We start from the raw sequence: 19,412 nt of genomic DNA, 5'->3' as shown, positions 1-19,412 counted from the left end.
TGTATTTTATTAGTTTTTTTTTTTTTTTTTTTTTTTTTTTTTTTTTTTTAGTGGGACCCCTATCAATCTGTTGTAGAATATATTTATAATAGTTTTGTTAACAGTGATTTTATTAATGGCGGTAATGAACACAATCTTAGTTTATGTGTTGCTAGCATTCCTAAATGTATTTTTTCTTTTCTGTATTTTCTCTGTCATACAGACAGGCACCTATCATTTCACAATGCTATGTGTTAGTTATTGTTTCTTTGTCTACATAACAGCTTGGCCATTACAGGATCTCTAAAGTCCTACGAAAATTGAAGTCACCCTTGGCTTTCCTGGGATTTTCTTGCTTCCACATTTGAGTGTGCAGGAACTCCCAGGATCTTGTGATTAAGTAACAGAGTAAGGAATTCAACACTAGAATTTGATTAGGGAGCAAAAATGAAAAAGAGCTATCTATTTATCTCCTCCTTGTAACATAAATGCTAAATGATAAAATTTTTCCTTTTTTTTGTATGATGAAGAACATGGAGTTTAGATCACAAATGGGTGTCTGGACAGTAGGATATGAGCGGTGCATGTGATGCATTGCTTTGTGTTCTGCCTTGATTTGTTCTGTATGTCATTGCCTCTCTGCTTGTTTATCCTGCTCATGAAATAATCTTGTATTCTCTCAGAATTCAGAGAGGATCCAGTCCAAGTTGATAGATACACACATATATGGCATGGGAGAAAAAAAAGGGTTTGAAAATGAAATTTGGAAATCCTTTTTGGTGTGTGACAGATACAAGATGGACACCAGTCTTTCTCTCTGCTAGTTTGCTTTTTGCACACAAAGAGCAAACAGTTATCTCAAAGGTCCAAAGCAGGAAGCAGGGTATTTATGATAAGTAAAATTTGATTTGGTATAAAGACTAATAATATGAGACATGCAGTGGAACTTATTAGCCCGGAAGCTTAGCTGGATGGATTCTGTATTTCTAGTAAAAGGATAAAAATTATATAAAATTCAAGTGATTTATTAATATTAATAATAATAATAATAATAGTGCTTCAGACCTTAAATGTCAACACATCAGGAGCTCCCTTACAATTTAAATATTTCATTTATTAAAAGTCAAAAGTTGGAGCCACAGTGTAACTTCCTTACACCATTTATTTACTTATTTTTAGAAACCTGCTTTGTGGAAAACCCTGTTGGAGAGAGATTTTTTAGTGTTCAGGAAAGACTTGGGGAGAATACATCTGAGTGAGAAACAAATTTACTAAAGCATCGTAAAGGCAGAACATATTCTTGGTCTAAATCTAACTTCTAAATTTCATTTTGTTGGTGTTATTTCAAGGTTTTGTTTGTTTGTTTGTTTGTTTTAGTGTGTGTTAGTGTATACATGAGAGTATTTGGAATACAGAATGTCTTCCTGTAAAAATATTTAGTAGCTGTTAACTCTGTTAGGTTCCCTAACAATGCAAACATGTATTCTAAAAATTCTGTGTCAGAAATTTGCTTGCCACTGGAAAATGATTGTAATTCCCACTTAAGTATAGATTTCCCTGTTTATTGGAAATGCCTTACTTAGATTTTCTACAATTCTTGAATAAAACCATGGATTTGAGAACTCATATAATTCCTTTTCAATAGGCACAGATAATGTGGTTTTATTTGTTTGTTTGTTTTTGTGTTGTGTGTACCAACAATGATTTCTAAAAGCCTGCTCCCACTCATCATTTTAAAGGTTTTGGTTATTGTATTGTATAGGTCTGTATTGCATTTTATTTTACTAGCGACTTTCCAGTACTGCTTTTATGAGTACATCAGGTAAAAAAGTTGAAGTTTTTGTCTTATGAAGCCAATATGGCCTCAGCCATATTTTGTCTGTCTTCAGACAATATGAAGTACACAAGGCTTTTCATCGTTTCTCTTGCTGTGACAATGGGAAGAATACTGTGTTCTGTCCTGCAAACAAGCTCATCCAACATTTCTCACTTTTCCTGTAGACTTTATGTTCTTTCCTAATAAAATAGGTGGCTCGTTTATTCTACAGTTGTGATATCATAATACTATATCAATTTTAATGAGGATGGTAAGTGCCTGTTCTGATTCGTCATGACTTCTATCAAACTGACATGAATCAGATTGTTTGAAATCACTAACAGTCCTTCAGCTTAGAAAGATTCATTAATATTACCAATTTTGAAATTATGTTCTGTGTTTAGATCCATAAGGTCAATAATTTGTTCAGAAGATTTCAAAAAGCTACAGAGCAGTACTTAAGTCTGCATGAAGACAGTCTGTATGTCTCTACCATAATATAAATATCTGCCACTTGTGCTGAGTTTATACACTGCCCTTTTCTCAAACATATATGATTCAGCATTATAGTTCTTAATTATTTTCTCCAAAGGTCTGCGCCGCACTTTCTACTACTGCTTTGTTAATGCAGATTCTACTGTCATATCTTCATTCTCCCATTAAATTAATGTTTGGCTCTTGTTCAGCAGCACACCCATTTTCCGATGATGGGTTGGTTTACTAGCAGTATAAATATGGTTTTGTCATGTGAATAATCTTTTATAATTTTGCAGTGGTATAAATATAATACCCAAACAGGTTCTTTCCTCCTCCTCTTCTTTTTATTACCTGCCCTAGCTTTTAATTTTATATGCTTTCTGTCAACCCATTCTTTACATCTTCACAATCCCTTCATCTACACCATTACTCTTTCACACTTCCTTTCTTATTTTCTTTGTTTTCTTCATAAATTATCCATGGTCTTCAGCAAAATAATATTAAAAAAAATTCTTTTTTTTTGTTGTTGTTGTTGTTGTTGTTGTTCTTTTTTCATATAGTTCACATACTAAATTCATCCTCCCTCTTTGCCTCTTTGCCTTTGAATTCTTTCAGTGTACATAAAAGATGCCTATACTGTTCTGCGGTGTGGACTCCCTGTATTTTGCTCTGTAAAAAACAGTCTTACATTTAAAAGTAGATGCCTCTGTTGTTCTCTTATGCTGCTTCTCTCGTCTCAGGTGTCTTTGTCACAGTAATCATTCTCATTCCTCATCCAGTCTCTCCATTCTTGAGTTTATCAACTCTACATTTCTTTCCTGGTTGCACCATTGTATTTTTTCCCCTGCTTTCTCAGGTATTTCCTTCATACCTACCCCTCCTCTCTTTCTTCTCTACTCAAATATCCATTCAGAGAGTTTAAGCTCTCCAGTATAACAAAAATACTGCTGTTGAAAGTCGTGTTCCTCTAACTCTAACCACCTCTATTTAAATACATTTTCTTTCTTTTACCGTCAGACACCCGTTTCTTCCCTATCTCTTTCTGATCAGCTGACCTCAATGTCATGCTCCAAATATCTTCTAATTATGTGTTGCTTCTCTCTTGTTTTAGCTACATTAGCCTAAGGTTTTGTCTCCATCTATTCTACTTTTCATAACAGTGACCCATTTCTTCTCAGGTACAGGCTTTCCTGTTTCCTGAGCACTTGTTTTCAACCTTAGCAAAACATCTCTCCTTAAATCCCACTACATCATGGAATATTTTCTGATTTGTTCATATCTGCAGTGATACCTGCATGCCACCTTTATTGAAGGTTTATGCTATACCTTATCTTGTGAAAGATGCTCTGAAGAGAGTCCTTTAAAGTATCATGTAAATACACAGCATTAGAGAAAGGATGATTAATATTATTATGAATTAATATTATTTCAGACAAATTTAGAAATCCTTCTAAGATACTTATGCTTTGTGCTTTCCATCTCATCATTTTTGGCTCTCACCTTGTAATGTACTTTTCGCTTCGCTAAAAGTATGATAATGAGGCATGCATAATTGAAATGAAAATCTCTTCAGAAGCCCTTCTGATTGAATACGTTGAGAATCATAATCAAGTACTCCTGAAGTTACAGAAAACTATGCATATTGATGCACAGCAAAAAGTCTGGGCTCTGCATGAGTTGCTTAGTTGGCTGACATACTGTCCTTAGAACTGGTTTAATTACAAAAAAGTATCAGGGGTACACTAATGGGCAGTAAAACAAGTCAATAATCTTGCATATGCACAACAAAAGAGCTCTATGAAGTGATTAAATAACACTGGTAGTTATTCAATGCATTTTATGTACAGAAATGGTCTCCAAAGAAGCAGAAAATCCGCAAGAACAAGAAATACTTGTGTCTTTGATACACCCACAATTTTCCCTACAAATGCATATTTACTTGTAGATGCAAATATTTATTCAATTAGCTTGCATACTGAAGCTATTTTCTCCTGACTTTTTGGATAGTGAAGTATGACCCCAAACACTCTGTAATTCTGTAATGCCTTTTCTTCCAATAAGTTCTGTAGTGTAGTAGGATTCTTCTGAACAGCTGATTTCTCTCTCTGAATTACTTTTGCTATTCTATATTGCTAAATTCTATAATGTATGCCTTGCTACTAATGAGTAATTACAAAGGTGTGACATAACGTGACACAGAAATATTTAAACTGTTAAAGTAAGAAAGTCAGGGTATGAAAAATTAAGAAATGTCAGCAATAAGATTTTCTGGAATTTCTTAGGAAATTAATACAATTTATATTCTATATTACGTCAGATAAATTTTCTAACTGCACAATAACCTATTAAAAACCAAAGTGCCTCACTTGGTGCATAAGTGCACAGTGGACAGCACTGACAAAAGGTGTATTACAGAAAGAACAGCATTACCTGTTCTTGTAGTGTCACTGTGCTGTATTTATTTTGAAACAGCAAGATTCCTTATGGTGAAATGTTGTCATTAGCTGTTCTCTTGCACTCTGTGATAGTTTCAAGATGCTTTATTAAATTACATTATATTACAACATTTCTTTTTAGAACATGCGTGTTATGCATTTCACCCTTTACATAGATGTAAATGTTGCATAGGAAAAGATTAAGGCCCAAAGTATCAAATTTGTCAACATACTACTTTAGACTATTTTGCATACTATAATATATTATTTGTTCAAAATGGGTCTCTGGTACTGGTTAAGTAAACAAAGCACTTACGAGATCCCAGGGTTTGAATCATTTTATGATTCATGAACATGAGGAAGATGTTGACATCTGTGATTTATGTTTCTTGTTCATCGTGCAGGAATTGTGTGGTTGTGTTAATTGAAGAACTCAGCATTTCTGAGTACTGTGCAGGGGACGTAACCTGCACGGCACTGCGCCTGGCTGCCTTGCCATGCTCAGCTGTGGCCAAGACACTCATCATGAGGGCACAATCTGGCCGGGGCAGCAAGTGGGGCACACGTTCTGTGGGGAGAAAAATGGAATGCAATAATAACACACAATCAAATACTTGTTAATATATGTATGCCAGGAACTTGAAGTAATGCTTTGTGGATGACTTGTTGTTACTGCTCACTGACTCTGGAGTACTTGACTGCATCTGCAATTCATGTGTTTCTTTTGTGTTTGTTTTGATGTGCACTTAATGCTTTTTTGGTATATTTATTTATTTTCCTTGTGTGTGGTGTATCTTTTTTTTTTTTTTTCCCTCTCTGGAAGCCAAAAAATTAGAAATTGAACCATTCGTTCCTATTCCCAATTTGGTTTAAGTATTTTCAGATAGATGCTTCAAATATTTCACAGGACAGCCCTTAGTGAGTGAAGGTAGTAGTGTTAGTGGAACAGATGAAAGCCTTTTTTCACAGTAGAGACTATTCTAGTCAAGAACAGCATCATACTTTTCCTGTTTATTTTACAGCTTTTTGCTAGGTAATACAGGACCGTAAAGACTCAACACTGGTTGATGTTTAGCCTGTTGAGACGCATCCTCAGTTGGTTACAGACTTCTTTTGTCTGTTCTTCACTGTTGCTTTGTTCCATCTTTCCCTGTCTCTACCTGCCCAGATCACATCCTTGTTTTCATCCAAGCACTTTGGGCAGCAGTAAGAAGAAATATATGAAAGAACAGCTTTCAAAAAAGGTATATCTAGCATAGCAATAGATAAGAAGCCCAAAGAAATAATTTTAGATACAAATCTACCAAATCCTGTAGCCACAGGATGCTGTTCCCTGGTACATAAAAAGATGAACAACATGAAAATAATAATAATAATAATAATAATAATAAATAAATATATATATATATATATGTACTGGATTTACCATGCACTAAAGCTTCAGAGATTTTAGAAGTCATAATCTTATGAGAATGTGTAGAACATATGTCTGCTAAAATAAGCTGAAGTCCCATACACTGCCTAATAAAGTCAGTTTCCTATGGAAAAGCTTGAAGAAGTATTTCTGAAATAAAAGCCATATTCCCATTTAATTCCATGTTTCCAGATATTATGATGTAAGACCTCAGTTTCTAAGAAATTATTTTTAACCTGGAAGAAATCTTTTTCTTTCCTCATTTTCACTGTTAGAAAGAATAAAACTGTCTATAGCTGATGCTTTCCAATAGAAAAAAAAAAAAGAAAAAGAAGAGAGAACCAAGAAAACAAATGAAGACACCTGGTACAGTAAATGATAGCATAAGCAACATTTGCAAGAAAGGAAGCATGTGAAAACTGTCTTTTCTTAGGAAAACTAACTCTGCATATACTATCTGCAGTATCCCGTATGTTAAAATAAGTGCAGAATGCTCTGCATGAAAATGATATTCTAAATTAACTTGAATTTAATATAGATCCTTCTGTTATAGGCAGAAGCCTAGAAGTCCTTAGCCTTTTTAAGGTAAGGACTGCAGCTCTGGACATCATCCAGCTTTTGCAGTTAATTATGACTGTAGACAAGCTTCTAATTTTGAATCTCAGTCATATCTGTTGTGCTGCTTCCTCAGTGTCTAAAAGTGGTTTGGCTATTAATGGAAGCTTTTTGGCTGAGGTTCTATCCAGAAATACTGATGCTATGTTTTTTTTTTTTTTGTTCAAGCTTTTTTATATAGATGGCATAACACTGTGTATGTAATATTTAGTACTATGTAAAGGTACCTGTTAATGTTTATAATTCAGTTTTATATAGAGGAATACTCATTATGAAGAAATAATTAACAGTCATAAAATCAGATGTGGAAAAATCATAGAAGTACTATAAAATAGTCACATCAGGAAACATACAATATCAAAAATGTCTTTTTAAGTCCACTTGATACAGAAAATGAGTTTAAGTCCAAAAGCATGTCTTTTAAAATAACTGTTAGAAACTTATAACCACTAAAATATAGTAAAATATTTTACATATGTTGTACTGCAGGTGTAATACTTTCTACTTGTTAAATACTAAAACATAGTAGAGTTTTATTACATTCAATACTTGTTACTAGTGCACAGTTACCTATGCAGTTCATTTCTACCAGCAAATCACTGTTGTTTCTAGCTGAGGAAAAGAAATGTTCCATTCAGGTTGGACCTGAACCAGGCTGGACTCCAGCCTTAGAGCTTCTCACCTACCTGGTCTGTAGGACTAGTCTTCTACTTTTCTACTGATATTTATTGTGCATTCAGTACAGTGTTGTTTTACTTATGATTATATAAATACAAAAGCTCAGAAGATGACTGTTGAGCAAATCCAGAATTCCCGGTTTCTTCCCTAATACTGTAGAGCACTAAGACTACTTCAGCCTTTAGGTCCACATTCTGATAGATTTAAATTGTAATTGCTAGGAGGTAGTAGGAGAATAGGAGCCATAATGGCAGCAGAGAAACATGAATCTGGAAGAAGAGTTGCAAGACAAATAGTCACGAGAAAGCATGGGATCAAATTAAAATATTACAATCTGTGTGAAAGAAAAAGTTGTTGGAACCAGTTAGATATCTCTGATTGAATTTAAAGAACAGAAGCTCTTAAATTTGAAGACCAGGAGCTCTTGGGGTAGAATACTGCAAAGGCTCAAAGCAAAAGACTGAAATGTGAGCATTCAGATGATAAAATATATTAGTAAGGATAAAAGGATAAGGATAAAAAATAAAATAAACATACTGTTGTTGATAAAGAGGAAGGATGAAATATTCCTTTTATGCTGCTGGAAGATTTTACATATGGTACTAAGAGACATGGTTTAGTGATGGGAGTAGGTCAGGTTGATTTGATGATCTTAAAGGTCTTTTCAAACCTAAATGATTCTATGATTCTGTGATTCTGAGACATCACAGCTAAATGCTTCAGGAAGCGTTATGTTAGTTAAACATAAGGAGGAACGATATTATTAGTAATTGTTATCTTGAAAAAATTGTTTTTGAGGAAAATGAAAACATAAAGCCCTCTGCAGTAATGGGTGTCCTGAACTGAAGGCTTCCAATCTGTGTCTATCTCCCCAGTCAAGGCAAGAAAAAATCTATGAGAAACGATTATATATAAAAAAAGTTGTTCAGACATAGTAATGAAAGCAGAGAAATAAATTTTGTGCGTGTAATTTACGTTACACAAATCTTCCAGGGGTTTGTCTGTATGAAGAAAATTAGAGCTACAAATTTTGTGACAAATTCATAAGTGTTATAAGTTGCCCCCTTAATTAATTTTCAGAGAGCATTGCATTAATAATAGAAAGGAATTTATTGAGCAAGCAACAGCAAGCAAAACAGCGCTGGGCGGCCGGGGAGTCTCGGCTCCACCAACGGCGCGCACCTCACCCCCCCCCACGGTCCCTTTTTATATCTTGGTGATTTCAGGATTACGCAGCACATCCTGGTGTATTCTGCGACTGCGCGCGCTGTTGCTAGGGGGTCGTCTCTGTCCCTCTGGTGGTCGTGAAGATGAAGGCCGTGGTCTTCCTCAGCGTTGTGGTTCAACTTCTTTCTTTATTTGGTCATGTTGGCCCAGCGTGAGACAGGAAGGCAAGATGTTGATACACTAGTTTAACAACTTATCAGGAGATGGTTACATGAACTTTGCAGCAGTGTTTTTTTTAACAAAAGAGGCTACTGAGATGCAGAAGGAGAGAAGGGGAGGGGGTTCTCTATTTTGTTACATTAAGCAAAAGAATTTTCATAGTGTCTAGCAAAGGAGTTTTCACAACTCCCGTTCCTCAAACAGAACTCCTTGTTTTTATAATACAAAAGACAATGAACAAACATTTATTGTGTATTACAATAAGTTTTGTTACAAGTTTAGTCATAATTATTATTTCATCATTTAATTGAGCTTCTGGATCCCAAGAGGGGTATATAAGCAACTAAAATCCTCAGTGCTGTTGGACCTTTTGTTTGCTAACACGAACCTGCCTTTGCCATGTTGGTCTGTAAGATGTGTGTTTGATCAACTAAAAAAGGTCATTCCTGCACTTTATTACTCAGTGTTGAAAGTCTTTGATAGTTAAGCTTATTTCCATGATGCCCATCTCATGAAAGACTAACAAAATACATCAAAACGATAAATTGAAAACACATATATGATACCTTCACCATAGCTATCTTAATAGAGTTTAGAAAGAAAACAGGACTAATCCAGTCAGTGATAGCCTGTCAGGCATAGATTTATAGTGTTGTGCATATGCAGTGGTTTATTTATATATTTTGTTGTTGTTGTTGTTGTTTGATTTGCTTTTGTTTTGTTTTTGTGGCTTCCCCCTCCCCCCCACACCTCTTTAAAATAAAACAAAACAAAACAAAGAAACAAACAAAAAACAACAACAACAAAGAAACAAGCAAAAATATTCTAAGGGGTTAGAAGGGACTTGGTGGCTGAATGAAATAGTTATATATATATATTGAAGTACCTGAGGCTTACTGTGTAGGTCTGTGGGATGTAGAGAAGGAGGAAAATAAAAAGCAACCTCTTGAGGGGTACAAAGATGGGAGAAAATTTAGAAAGGCTGTTTTTATCAGTTGATGATCTAAAGCCAAGTAAACATCAGCTATCCTAAACTAAACAGTAATTTCCAATGTTAGAAAACTACTGCCCATGGCTAGCAATTGATTCTTTCCACGTACTCTGTGGCAGGTAGTGCCCAATGATAGAGAAAATTGCAAAATAAACATCATATTACAAGGTAATACAGTTTCCTTTGAATCAATAAAATAATTGAAACCAGCAGGGTTAATGTTTTCTGAAGTGAAGTTCATAGAATCCATTCTGAGTTATTTAAGCAGAAAATCTTTCTACTAACATCTCGGTTCTTCCCTTGGTGTCCCATGCTTTGTTCCACTTTATCTTCTTAATGTTGCTGTCTTTGTCTGCATTTCCAGCAAAGTTTGTTGCTTTTGATCTGCTCCTTATGTCTTCAGCAGAACTCTCCTCTTATGTGCTAAGTTTTCATCTAACTACTTCATCAAAATGCACAGCTTTTGGGCTTATGCTAAATTCTGAGTTGACTGGACTGATCAAAAGAACCTCTAGTGCTTGAAATTGCTTGGAGGACAATGACTGCAGCTAACCAATAGCTGCACAACTTAAATGATTACACAAAACTAAAAATTTTCATAAAGCGGCAGCCTTGGAAGTAATTCAGATTTCAGGGCAGGAGCCAAAACACTGTAAAAAGACAGTGAGTTGTAGGAAAATGATTTCCAGGATTAACAAGCTGCAGAATTTATGCTTACTGAACTGTTAGAAACCAGTGAGGGGGAGAAATGAGAACTATCGATGGCTACAGAAGATGAGAACCGTGAGAAAATGAGTGGTGCTGGCAAAATGGATGGCTAAGCCAATGACATTTTGGAGTGATAGAGGTTAGAAACAGTCTGTTTTATTTTTCGATTAGACAAACTCTGACTTGAAAATTGAAATAAAACAACTAAAAAATAATAAAACAACAAATAAAAAAAACTTTTCCCCCTATCATATTCTCTTTAAAAAATTGCAAGTAGTTACAGAAGCATGGTAGTTATCACTTTCTACAAAAGTTAATTTGATACTGAAAAACAAAGAAAGATTGGGAGTGATACTGACAAAACTTATTTTTTTTCCCAGTTTTGGTTTACAATATTACTAACCATGGTTTCTGGACACAAATGTGTTTCTGTATGCTGAACATTGAGTATGTTCTAATTTGATTCATTTTGAAAATTTTGTTTTCTATCCATATGTTATGTAAAGAAATCTTTGAGACTCTGAATTCATTGAATCATAGAAGCATAGATTCACTCAGGTTGCAAAAGACCTCTAAGATCATCAGGTCCAACTGGTAACCAGGCACTTCCAAGTCTAACACTAAACCATGTCCCTAAGCACCACATCTACACATCTTTTGAAGACCTCCAGGGAAGGAGTTTCAACTACTTCCCTGGGCAGCATGTTCTGATGCCTCACAACCCTTTCAGTAAAGAAAGGTTTCCTAATATCCCAACTTAAATTTCCCCTGGTATAACACAAGGCCATTTCCTCTTGTCCTGTCACTTGTTGCTTGGGAGAAGAGTCCGACCACTGTCTTGCTACAACCTCTTTTCGGGTAGTAGTAGAGAGCAATAAGGTCTCTCCTGAGCCTCCTTTTCTCTAGACTAAATAACCCCAGTTCTCTCAGCCTCTCCTCATAAGACTTGTTCTCCAGGCCCTTCACCAGCTTCGTAACCCTTTTCTGGACACACTCCAAGGCCTCAATGTCCTTCTTGTATTGCGGGGCTGAAAACTGAACACAGGTGCAGCCTCACTAGAGCCGAGTACAGGGCTCACTTTCTTAGACCTGCTGGCCACATTATTTCTGATACATGCTAAGACTCTGTTGACCTTCTTGGCCACCTGAGCACACTGCTGGCTCGTACTCAGCCAGCTATCAGCCAGTGCCCCCAGGTCCTTTTTCACTGGGCAGCTTGCCAACCACTCTTCCCCCAGACTTTACTGTTGTTTCCCAGCCCATAGTGCTGAAATTATACAGCTTCTAGGACTGTACATGCTGGTGTGTGACTATTTGAACTATCTGTCCAGAAAACCCAGTAAAATGGTCCACATTTTCCAGCAGCCAGGCAGAAATTTATTTATTTATTTATTTATTTATTTATTTATTTATATATGCAAAATGATTTTAATTACTTTACTGGAAACAGAATGCACTTAAGAGAATTGGTGACTGCAAAGAAAAAGCAGAAACATGTTCTTCAAAAGCTTAATGAAACTTTGCAAATGGAATTTGGTGGAGAAAAGATGGTGGTAGTGAAGTAAGAGCGAATGATTAAGTGTCATCTGTGAGGCAGGGCAAAATAAATCTCTGTTAGAGAATATATGGTTAGAACAACCATTTTAAGAGCACTAAAATACAAATGCATAGCTGCTAATGCACTATACATGTATATATATATATTAATTATTTATTTATTTATTATTTTTTTTGTAAAAGAACCATGGCCAAAATATAGAAGGAAGTCTGTAAAAAGGCTTGCAATAAATCCAATGGTTTCAGGTACATAAAATGAATATCAAGGAGGTTTTTACTGCAAATATTTTAATTATCTGTTGCTACATAGGAGAACATTTAAATTGTACTATATAGCACTCAGCTATGCAGTTATTGATACAATTTTTACAGTAGACTGTAAATCGTTCACAATACAGAAAAGTTGTGATCGTGTCTGAGACGCAATTTAATTTTATTCTATGAGTTTCATATTCTTAAATTTTTGGAGATTAAACAATCAAGATTTGAGAATACCATGACAAAGCAAATTGCAAGAATAAAGGCAGAAATTAATTTGAAGCACAAATTAAAATTCATACATCAGAAAAATAAAAATAGGAGTAGATCAAAGACTGATTTAAGGAGAATGGTTGCAATTTACGTTGAAAGCACCTTGTATGACTGTTTCTGCTAGCTACAGTAATTGAAACAAATAATTGTAGTGTCTAAATTAAAGTCATTAATCAAAAATTAATTATATATCATCAGATAGTCTGCCACTAGAAGTGTATGAATGTATTGTTCTGCATGAGTCCTTGACAAAACATCTTTTCCTGTCTTATAACATAGCTGAAAAGTTCTGTTTTACTGATAGAGAATTCCTGGAATTCCACTTCTTTTTATTTTGGCTCTTATATAGCCATTTTTTAATTGTTGAACCATATAATTTATATGTGTGAGAATTAGAACATATTGTAGAATTTTGTTAATATATTTAAGGTTTCGTTTGGTTTTGATGTCTTTGCAGGGAGAAGATTTTTGAAACAAGGACGCAGTCAGTGGTTGAAGGTGTTCGGGTATAATTTGTTATGTATTTCATTCATTATAACTTTAAATTTGTTTCTCTTTTCTCATTCAATCTTCTTGAGATCTTGCAGATGAGTGGCAAAAAAGCATGCATTAAATTTCTCTGGTAGGCTACTCATTGCTTTAGTATGTATTCTGATGAATTTTAATCTCTGTTTATTTATAAGCAAGGCTAGCAACATCAGTGGTGCTAAATAAAACTGATGTTTCCTATGTAAAGGCTTTGTCTTCTATTCCTTAAAAATTATTCTTGCAAAACTAAGGATGTAACTGCATAATTAGAAGCTATATCACAAAATATTTGCAAAATGCTGCATTCTGATAACAGAAGCATTCACAGCTCTAGTGCTTCTGGGTTTTTGAGGAATAGTTTTGAAACTTTAATAGCATTCTTCTTCCTTCATTTTGTTAAGCTGCTTAACTATGGAACATATGTTGGCCATCAATATTAACTTAGCATAAATGCTCCAAATTGGCATTCTATCCTTCATTTAAAAAGAATAACAAATGGATCACTCCCAGAGAGAGAATGAATAAGTATTCTCTCCCGTGCCTATATTTCAGACCACATGTACGCTAATGCATGAAGTAAAAAATAATTGTGCAGAGATGCATGTACGTGTCTATATGCATTTGCTTTTAAAAAGGGTATGGAAACATAAGTATTCCTAACTTTTTTTCTTTTTCTTTTTTTTTTTTTTTTTTAAATTATTTCTATCAAAGTCAAACTGGGCCATTTGTACTGTATAATCTCATATACAATACTTAACATGCTATTAATCAAGATCTATGCAAAAATGTTAGATGACTGTGGAGAAAAAAAAAAAAAAGTTTATATTCTTCATATTGTCTCCCATTAGCATACTCTTAAGTATCTGAACTGGTGTGGCAGACATGCTGAAGATTATATGCATCTTCAAGAGTGTTTTTCTTGTCATATTAAATGATGTTCCAGTTTTGCTTTTTGTTTTTTAGAAGACTAGTCAATGTTTCTTTTTGGAATTAGGATATCAGCACGATTAATGTGATTCTATTGAATGCCACTTAAAATGCATTATTATATCTATTATCATGTTAATCTTCACTTACAGTCTGAGTCATGTACTGTAAAATAATTTGCATGCAGTTTTCTCATGTTTAGCCTGTACTGTAGGAGGAATTTCCTGTCTCCATTTAAGTTACATTAATCAGAAGGAACTAAATTACTACTAAGCATTTACAAAATATTTATAAGAAATAGAGTAAAAGGTACTATAGAAGATTACCTGACAGTCTTCAAACAAATCAATAAACTGATTTCTGTACAAAGAACCATTCCAAACAATTTTAAGGGGTGTTTCCATTGACTCATTAGTTTTGGGTTAAGATCTAAACATATTTATTGAAAGTATACAGGACTGAATAAACTGCAGTGAGATGGCTGCTCAGCAGCTCAGACAGAGGTCTTTGGAGCTTTTGGTGAACTTGTTGGCTTTGCACTATAAAGTTCTATTCTTTGAAGAGACCAAAAACTTGGTAACAAAAAGTGACTTTGATTACTTAAAAAACATCAGAAAAGAAAGCAGTTGGGGTCTTCCCTATTCAGAGTGAAGTAGACGCAGTGTTTAGGATCAAAATCAGGCATTTATTCTTCTACAAGTTTCCTGTGTGACAAAAGACAGATCAGAGTGCCTATATACTTTATCTGTATTTTAATATTTCATAGTATCTGTATATTTTGTATTTTGAATTCAAGCATCAGTCCATGCTAAAGCCCATTCTCCATTGACTAATTCAGCAGGGGTGGTGGAAAACCTGTGTATAGAAGAAAAAAAAAAGGGTCAGATTGAAAGCTGGAGTCCACATTATTCCTCTGTGCAATCTGAAGTGCAGCACTGGCTGCACTGTAGAGCAGCTAAGCTTAAGAGGCCTTATTCCATGCTCTGTCGGAGTCACATCCTGTGGTTGACAAAAGGATTAACACTTTATTGGGCTACTTCCTATAATTGTGTACATTACAGATGTACACAGGCTTCAGGCCTCCTGTTGGAAATCCCATAATCCTGTGGATTCACCATTAGCCTTTAACTATGTTTAAGGCTGAAGTTTCTCTGACCAGTAGCAGAGAATTGCTGTATTCTTCACTGCTCATCTTCAGTAATGTTTTTCAATACTTTAGTTTGAGAACACATTGCAAATGGCAAAGTACTTGCATTTTGTGACGTTGGAGACATAAGTAATGTAAATATCAAGCAAGAATAAACTTTCTTGTACCACCTACTGTAGGGTGCACATTTATTTTGCTTTCAGTTGTTCTGAAATGTCTTATAGCAGTCACTGTTGGGAACATTGTATTGATCTACAATGGCAATTTCTGTTTGTAGTTTTCTAATGGTTCCCTATCTATCCAACGACAGAGCTCTGTGGAAGGAAAGATTACTTAGAAATAAAGGAGCTCAAAAAGGCCTTTGAAACCTTTGGTGTGATCTTCATGCATTCTAAATAGCTGATTTCTTGAGTCATCTCACAATGGTTGTGAATGCTTCTGACTGTGCTGTTGGGTTAAAGGAATGCAGCAGACAGCTTTCTCTTGTAATATATAAAAAGCTAACATCCAAACAAAAATCCTTCCTGACAAAAGCTGTGGCTTGTGTCAGAAGTGAAAATTAAATGCAAGATGGATGACTCAATCCAAAATGGCACTTTAGCCTTGAGGACACACTAGCACTTTTTATTGTGTAATCTGTAATTAGAAACCAGCAAACATCTTAATGCCCAAGAAGAAAAAAACAAAAATACAAAATATGTGTATTTCTTAATGAATTAATAAATTAGGTCAGTAGAGAAAACAGGTATGCACTATCTGTGAAATGAAGACATAATAAGAACTAATTGCCTAATGAGTTCAAAGTTTATTTAATTTTGATGTATTAACATGCACAGTTAGGAAAAAAAAGCTGTGTGTTTGGGTCGTAATTAATATTTATTCATTTTTAGATATATGCACATTTATAAAATATATTATAATTGTATCTATTCTAAAATATATTCTCATGTATGTATAAAAGTACCTTTCATTTGTTTTATGAATATAAGCAAAATAGATTAATGGAAGCAATATTTCCACTTATTTCTATAGCTCACTTTTCTTTGTCATGTAAATTAAAATTGATTTTCATGTTTGTTCCACTTTAAATTAATAAAATTAAAAAAATAAAATAAAATCAAAGAAAAGAAGATATTCTCAGATATTTTCAACTCGCTGTTGTTAAACACAGGGTTGAACCAAAGTCTTAAAAATACTTTATACCTAGAGGCATCTTCATACAAATAAATGTTCACTCTCATATTAAATAAATAAATTAATTAAATTAAATGTTTCAATCTTCTGTCAAAAAGTAAGGAGTACAGTGCTCTATTTCACATTGAAAGAATGAGGAAAAAAGATGCATCTTTCAAACAGAAAGAGCTAGTTCATGGTAAGAAAAATAAATACACATGAGATTTTTTAAGAAGCAACCTTTTAAAAATCACCAACTAAACTTGAACAATTCTGGTACCTATTACTCTTTTCACGTATCCATGAATTTACATAAAATATTTGTATATAAAAATGTTTACCACAGAACAGTACACAAAGTTCTTTGGGATTATCTTTTTTAAGGTAATTAAGCTAAGCCTAAATCATTCAGATTTTCAGCTTTGTGTGAAAACTCAGATGTTGGACTTTTAATCACACAGTTTTGAGCTCTAATGCTCAAATAAAACCATTCAAAAAACAGCTGCTCTAAGAATTCTGAACTGAAGCAGTATACAGATACAGAGCAGTCTTTTCCCATGAGCAAAATCATTCTGTATATCCCTATTAAAAAACTCTCATAGTGAGTTTATTAAGAAATTGTAAGTCTGAGTAACATCAAAAAATGTCTGTCTCATATGTGAGAACATCAACAGTTAGTAGGTTACAGCAAAACTGTATGTTCTGAGCTATTTGTTCAGGAAATAACAAATATATTGCATTTCCAGTTAAGCATGCAATAACGTACCCAAATCACATTTGTCACATAGAACAAGGCAAGTTTTTTATTATTTTTTTTATTGTTTATTTTATTTTATTTTATTTTATTTTATTTTATTTTATTTTTATATTGCTTACAAAGATGTTTAAACCTGGTATGCTACTAAGTACAGACATTTCTTCTTTCAGTAGGAAGGAGGAAGACTAAAAGATGGCAAAATCAGATAATTTTAACTGTCTTTTCTCTATTTCTGTATCTGGTTTTAAAATAATATTTATTTATTCATGTATTTATTTCATATGTAGGAGGAGGCTCTAGTGATTAAAAACATTTTCAGTTGTTGCAGTGGTGTGGAGGCAAGCATAAAGAAAAGGATGACTGGCTCGTTCGTGGTAATAGGGCTAGCTTGGACCCATGCATACTAGGTCTTTTGTTAGGCTGGATATTCAAAAATGATCAGCTTTAATTCTGCCCCACTGTGGTCAGGTACAACTGACTCCCTTGGATTTCAGAGATTTTCAAATTCCACAGCTAAATTTATGTATCTGCAGTATGTCTTAAGTCTAAAACCACAGCTGAGAAAGCAATGCTCTATTCTCTTTTGAGAATGAGATGCTGTTGTAGCATCTTATTTTTTAGTCTTTTATGCTTTTTCTCTAAAATATCAAATATTCCACACATAGACGTTGTATATAAACATTGACTGTAAAATAGTTTTGATGGAAATTTCCTTTCTCTCAGTGCATGGTTTGTTCTATTGTCTTTATGGCTAGTCTGGGTCAATAATTTCGTTTTCACTGTCTGTGCTTAAATCCATTAAGTATTAAGTAGCTAAATTTAATGCTTAGATATTAAATACTGAATTGTGCAAGTCATGCAAATTTGATTTGCAGAGGTTGACAGTAGGCCAAATCTAAAGCTCAAACAGAAGGCTGTCTTTGGGCCAAATTCTCTGCCATAGTATCACAAAAACCGAAGACTCAGTTCTGCTGATCTGAAGATCTATTGCAAATGGCCAAATAACTACTTGAGTATCTTCAGCAGCCTCCTACCCAATAGAATGGAGTCTAGTAAAATATGTATTTAGGACATAAAGAAATCAATACAACTTCATCAGTCTAAAACCTATTGCATGCTGTTTGTGTCATTAGCTCAATGTCTACCATCAGAGAAAAAGAGGTTTCCCGGTGATTAAGATGTATATACTATGTTAGAATATATTTGCCTTAAGCTTTTCTAGTCGTGGCCTTGTGGCAACTGGTGGTCACCATCTTACAATGGGGCAAGTAAAATTTCCTTAAATCTCAGGCACATTGTGAGGATGATGAACAGACATCAAAAGATCACAGCTTACATATACCGTGGTAAAATAAATACATGTACGACTCCTTCATCCTAAAAATGATCTGAATTTCTTTGTTGTGACTTTCAGTGGTTATATCATTGAACAGGACTTTGGAGTCCATCAGTCATAAAAGAGTGCATGCATAAAAGAGTGCATGGAGCAGAATTTTTGCACAAATAATCTGGGACTGGTTATAGATTTTTCTTTTTGTCTTCATTTTGTTTGTTTGTTTTAATTGTCATATTCTTGAAAAAATAGAAATATTTTGAAGATGCATTAAATTGAAATCACCGTTATTTATTCCCATTTGAGCAAAAAGTATGTGAAATCTTATCCATGGCAAAGTGATGAAGAGTGTCCTGATGGAGCTATAGGTAATGTTGAGTTTCTGGTTTCATTTTCATATTTGGAATTTACATTTCCAAAAGTTACAAGTTTAATCATTGTATTTGCTAATATTCTTAAAACTTATGGTCATTATATGTTGGCTACATTGTGGTATGCCTGCTATGTATTAGATATAGAGAGATACATTCATATTGGGATAGTTTATATATTCAAAGATTAGGGTAGTGGGGTTGCAAAGGTTGTGGTTTTATTCATAGCCATGTGTCTTATTGCTATTACACAAGACAGTGTTTTCAACACGTGCCAGAATTTGTAGATTTCTGCCTAAACATCATGGAGAAAGACAACACATTGAATTCCTTACTCTCTTTATTATTTTTTTTCTCAAATTTTCACAAATTAAATTTTATTATATCTAGTACTCTCATTTTATCTATATGGATGTATTTAAAGCCTAGTAGAAAGTTGCACAAGAGACACCAATTATGTATAGGCATCCATGCCTTGATTTTTATTACTATGCTTAGAGCTTAGACATGTTCACCATATGTTCATAACATGCTCATCAAAAGGAATTTGGAAATGGTAGAAATTCTCATTGGCTTTTACTGCAGTTAT

The 19,412-nt window shown here is 34.2% G+C and overlaps 1 protein-coding gene across 5 annotated transcripts in view; it reads left to right on the top strand.

Moving 5' to 3' along the window:
* SNTG1 (syntrophin gamma 1) overlaps window positions 1-19,412 on the top strand; it is a 351,164-nt gene that overhangs the window by 105,347 nt on the left and 226,405 nt on the right. Inside the window, exon 2 of one of the 5 annotated variants that reach the window (XM_084511324.1) lies at window positions 13,045-13,093. The exons of 3 other annotated variants lie outside the window; for them this stretch is intronic. The gene's annotated coding sequence lies outside the window, so the exon portion shown is untranslated. Of the gene's footprint in view, window positions 1-13,044; window positions 13,094-18,801; window positions 18,821-19,412 lie in introns of those variants that run through there. One more of the 5 variants, XM_084511325.1, reaches the window with a different exon arrangement.

The sequence above is a fragment of the Aythya ferina genome (genome assembly GCF_964211825.1).
Source record: "Aythya ferina genome assembly, chromosome: 2".
Taxonomy (NCBI): domain Eukaryota; kingdom Metazoa; phylum Chordata; class Aves; order Anseriformes; family Anatidae; genus Aythya; species Aythya ferina.
The sequence above is the reverse complement of the archived record's forward strand: the minus strand, read 5'-3'. Positions and strand labels throughout refer to the sequence as shown.